The 5,753-nt window shown below is 39.9% G+C and overlaps 1 pseudogene; it reads right to left on the reverse strand.

The window, feature by feature from the left end:
• LOC110314872 overlaps positions 1–2,534 on the reverse strand; it is a 6,217-nt pseudogene extending 3,683 nt beyond the window's left edge.
• Positions 2,535–5,753: the final 3,219 nt, after the last annotated feature.

The following is a 5,753-nucleotide window of genomic DNA, read 5'->3' on the forward strand; positions in this document are numbered from 1 at the left end:
AGCTATTAAAAACAATGAATTTATGAAATTCTTTTGCAAATGGATGTATCTGGAGGATATCATCCTTAGTGAGGTATCCCAATCACAAAAGAAGTCACTAGATATACTCTCACTGATAAGATATTAGCCCAGAAACTTAGAATATCCAAGAAACATCTTGTAAACCACATGAAAACCAATAAGGATGACCATTGTGTAAATACTTCATTCCTCCTTAGAATAAGGAACAAAATACCCATGAAAGGATATAGGTACAGATACTAATGCACATGCCAGCAAGATTCTGCTGAAGGGACCCTGATATATCGGCCTCTTGTGAGGCTATGCCAGTGCCTGTCAAACACAGAAGTGGATGCTCACAGTCAGCTATTGGATGGAATACAGAGCCCCCAGTGGAGGAGCTAGAAAAAGTACCCAAGGTATTGCAGGGGGCTGCAACCCTGTAAGTGCAACAACAATATGAACTAACCAGTACCCCCTGAGCTCAAGACTCTAGCTGCATATGTATGAGAAGATGGCCTAATCAGCCATCATTGGGAAGAGAGGCCCCTTGATCTTGTAAACTTTATATGACCCAGCACATGGGAAGGCAAAGGCCAAGTAGTGGAAGTGGGTGGTTAGGGGAGCAGGGGCAGGGGGTGTATAGGGAACTTTCGGGATAGCATTTGAAATATAAATAAAGAAAATAATAAGAAATAAATAAAGAGAAATGAAAACGAAGGATCAAATCTACCACTGAAATTATGCTCTCTTTATATTTTTGCTAACTTTATATAAGCTAGAATTATCTAGAAAGAGACAACTTCAATTAAAAAATATGAGTACCATATTGGCTTGTAGGCAAAATGTGGGAAGATTTCTCTGATTTACTGATAACTGATGTGGGAAGGCCAAACAATCATGGGTGATTATGACCCTGGATTGTTAGATCATGATGTTAGGAAAAAACAGTCTTATCAGGCCTTTGTGGAGAAAGCATATAAGCAGTGTTAATCTATGCCTTCTGCTTCAGTAACTCCTTTTAGCATCTACCTATAATTGTTTTCGAGATGGGTATATGCTATCAAATGGAATAAACTTTCCTCCCTGTATTGTTTAAGATCATGGTGATTCACCACAACAGTGGATATCTAAGTAGTATAGAGACAATGTCTAATTACTTTGTGAATCGTGTGTCCCCTATACTAACTCTACTAACTTACAGTGAATGCTGGAGGAACTTATTGATTTCAGGAGATGCTGAGTGGTAACCTTGTAATGAAGGGCTAATGTCTTTTGAACCAAAAAGATTTTTTAACCTTAGGGCATCATCCCTCCTATTCAAGGTTATAGATCGTCTTAGGAAAGAGACAAAATTGATCAGTACACTAAAAGATGATGGGTGGGGGCACTTACCTGAGACTATGAGGTCAAGGGGGGGTCATTTGATGTTTACCACACATGTGGTTCATTCCTGAATGAGCCGTAGCATCTGAATGTTCCATTGTGGTTGCGAGTAACCTTGTCCAGAAAAAAAACGTAGCATGGATTGACGTGATGCTCTGAGTCCAGGGTCCATGACAAGTGGTGTTTTCCTTCCTGGATCGGAATGAATCTGCTAAATCCTATGGATGAACTACACTTAAAGCATATGGAATCATCAGGGGTCACAGCAGGGCTGGACCAAGGCCAGACTGACAGGCTGGGTTTTTCATATACTCCTAGGACACAAAGTACAGTGTGTGAAATGAACATGAGCAACCTACATTGTCCCCCAGGACTGGACTCTAAGAGAAGAGATCCTGCAGAATAGACCTCCTTCTTAGGAGAAAGCCCATGCTGGGATTCCACAGTGTCCTCTCACCTGTCATCACCAGCTCCATAGCATCTACCAAGCTAGCAACAGTCTTATAGTAACACTTATATATGCATGAATAAAGAGTTGTCATGTGTAAAATGATGATATTGGCATTATTCCTGGTTTCCAGAGGGAACTGAGTGTCTCAAGGATCTATGCTTCTCTCTTTATACAGAAAATATGCCTGGCCTTCCTAGGACCCCTGTGGCCAGACACTCACAAGTGCAAACTCTGCTATCACAGAACTTGGCTCAACCTAGATGATGGGCTTTGGGAGCTGTCCTTTGAAGAAATCAAAGGGTGAATCCCAGGACATCTTCCTTCAGACACCATATCTTAATAAAGAGCACTCACATGGAATAAGACATTGCCCCATAAATGCTTTTACCTCCATAAGCAATGAGAGGAATGGACCCACCAGAGAGTAAATTATAGGTTCTATCATCAAAGTGAAGAATCAAATCCTGGGATGGCTGGAGACACTCACCTGCCTGTACTGCAGTCCTAGGGTCCACAATAAGACTTGGAAGAAAACTTTGTCTCAGGACTTTTCACATTGAGAGTCACAGTGAATCCTCTAGAGTGTCCATGTGAAACTAAACCTGGCTGTTGTGTAGGTTTCCTTACAGACTTAAGCATCCATTCCCCCTCATCATATCTCACCAAGGTACAGCAACCCTGTGAGCATGGCGATCATGGTGAGTCCTGGTAATGTCCGTAGCTGTTCTTCTTGGGCCAGTATGACAAATGTTCTGTAACATCAGCAGATATGTAGTTGTTATCTTGAGGGCAGGTTCTTCCTGTCACTGGTTTTCCATATGCTGTGTGTGTTTGTGTGTGTGTCTGTGCATGTGTTTGTGTGTGTGTAGATATAAAAACATTTTAAAATTACCATAAGCAAACTTCCTCAAATTTACACATAGACACATACTGAGCATTTAATTGGAGTTATAACAAAAAAGGGTAACAAATCTCATACTAGACACCAGAGGATAAGACATAAGCACCCAGAGTCAGGATCTCATCTGGAAGCCACAACTCTATTGGATGGCTTTCAGTATATTCAGAGGTGGCATGGAAGAGCTTGAGATGAAAAGTCATCATCTGTTCTAGCTGCCTGTGAACACTGAGAGGTAATCAATGCCTAGCCTGGAAAACCACACCAACTAGCATGATATAAAAAATAAACAAAATATACAAACAATGCAGCAGCAAATCTTCATATTCTAAATGGCAGTAAGTCTCCTTAAACAAGGTAAATCCACACCTGGTACCAGTATTGAGGCAATAAACCTGTGAGTAGACATTTGGGGACCCAGGGAGTGTGGAGGTCTAGTGAGTTGGGAACGGGACATCATCTTGGAGACAGGGAGGGGGTTGTGTGGGAGAAGGTGTGGGATGTGGAACACTTGGAGCGTGGAACAGAAGGGGGATAAATACTAGACTTTAAAAAAAGGATTGAAGAATAAAAAAAACCAAAAAAGCAACAGCAACAAAAAAAAAAGGGGAATAAACATAGTAGTACAATTCTGCTAAATACTCACAGTAGGGACCCACTGCTACAACTTACCATTACAACCATTTATTACTCCATCTCCAGTCCCTCAGCAGAGAATGTCTGTCTGGAACAGATGAAAGCTGTTTTATACACTGTCAAATGTGTGAACGTTACATCTTTGTCAAATGCTCAGGGCTAAATGGTGCTTCTGCATCACAGCCCCTCCTACAGTGTCTCAAGGATCATTGCAGAAAGAGAAGCATGGATGGTTAGAAGAGACTGAGGTGTTAGATAACCCTAGAATATCAAGTGTGCCCTGTCATGGCTGCTGCTCACGGCCATAAATATCAGAAACTTGCAGCTTCCTGAGTTCAAGAGTGAAAAAGACAGTGAGTGAACTGATGCAGTCTCCTAACATCAAATACCTCGCACTCTTCCTTACTTGTGAATTCTAGATCAAAGCTTTAGATTTGAAAGTATATTCCCCAGTGCAGGAGAATTTCAGGGAAGTGAGGAGGGAGTGGGTGGTTGGGTGGTGCAGCATGCTCATAGAAGTAGGGGCAGGGGATAGGGGTTTCCAGAGGGGAAACTGGGAAGGGAGATAGCATTTGAAATGTAAGTAAATAAAATATCCAATAACAAAAGGAAAGGACCTTCAAGGTACTGAAGTTGCCTGAAAAAGATAAAATGAGTTTGGGAATGAAATTGGGGTCCTGTGTTGTAGAAATGTTTAATCCCAATCTGGAGTTTCTACGCTGCCTTTGGCCATTCAGTTCCTCGATAAAAGGCACACAGAAACGTAATATTTACAATAAGCCTTAAATAGCACAAAAGCTGCCAGATGTCTACCCTCTATGCAATTAGAACCAACTTTCCCATCTATTCACCCCAGTTCTCACTTCATTTCCTCTGGGATGCTCTTAACTCAATCCAGGTTTTCCAGTTTTATTGAGTATAGCCCTTTGTATTAGGATCTTATGATGTTTTGGATTTCCTCAGGTTCTGTTATTATGTCTCCCTTTTCATTTCTGTTTTTGTTAATTAGGAAATTGTCCCTGTACCCTCTAGTTAGTTTGGATAAGGGTTGATCTATCTTGTTGATTTTCTCAAAGAACCAGCTCCTGGTTTGGTTGGTTCTTTGAACCTTTCTTTTTGTTTCCACTTGGATGATCTCAGCCCCGAGTTTGATTATTTCCTGCCATATATGCCTCTTGGGTGAATTTGGTTTCTTTTGTTCTAGAGCTTTTTGGTGTGCTATCAAGCTGCTAGTGTTTGTTCTCTGTAGTTTCTTTTTGGAGGCACTCAGAGCTATGAGTTTTCCTCTTAGGACTGCCTTCATTGTGTCCCATAAGTTTGGGTATGTTGTGGCTTCATTCATTTTCATTAAAATCCAAAAAGTCTTTAATTTCTTTCTTTCTTTCTTCCTTGACCAAGGTATCATTAAGTAGAGTGTTCTTCAGCTTCCACATGAATATTGACTTTCTATTTATGTTTTTATTGAAGATCAGCCTTAGTCCGTGGTGATCTGATAGAATGCATGGGATAATTTTAATATTTTTTTATCTGTTGATGCCTGTTTTGTGACCAATTATATAGTCAGTTTTGTAGAAGGTTACAGGAGGTGCTTATAAGAAGGTATATCCTTTTGTTTTAGGATAAAATATTCTGTAGATATCTGTTAAATCCATTTGTTTCATAACTTCTGTTAGTTTCAATGTGTCTCTGCTTAGTTTCTGTTTCCAGAATCTGTCCATTGATGAGAGTGGGGTGTTGAAGTCTCCCACTATTATTTTGTGAGATGCAATGTGTGGCTTGAGCTTTAGTAAAGTTTCTTTAATGAGTGTTGTTGCCCTTGAATTTGGAGCATAAATATTCAGAATTGAGAGTTCATCTTCAAAGATTTTAACTTTGATGAGTATGAAGTGCACCTCCTTGTCTTTTTTGATAACTTAGAGTTGGAAGTCGATTTAATTTGATATTAGGAAGGCTATTCCAGCTTTTTTCTTTGGACCATTTGCTTGGAAAATTGGTTTCCAGCCATTGACTCTGAGGTAGTATCTGTCTTTTTCCCTGAGGTAGGTTTCCTGTAAACAGCAAAACGTTGGTTCCTATTTGTCTAGCCAGTTTGTTATTCTATGTCTTTTTATTGGGGAATTCAGTCCATTGATATTAAGAGATATTAATATGTTTAAAGAGGTGACAGCTAGAGTTTATTAAGTTTATTTTAGACCCATCATATTGCCCATTCTCTGAGCACAACATGCTTAAAACCTTGTTTTCATTTTAAAACACCTAAGCATATCTACCTACACAGAATTTTACCCTCACTATTTGTGTGGATATAACCTCTGCTGTTAAAGCCCACTTATTAAATAAATGGAAAGTTTTAGGGCCTCAGAAAATTGTTCAGTCACTGAG

Source organism: Mus pahari, unplaced genomic scaffold, assembly GCF_900095145.1.
Source record: "Mus pahari unplaced genomic scaffold, PAHARI_EIJ_v1.1 scaffold_12893_1, whole genome shotgun sequence".
Lineage (NCBI taxonomy): Eukaryota > Metazoa > Chordata > Mammalia > Rodentia > Muridae > Mus > Mus pahari.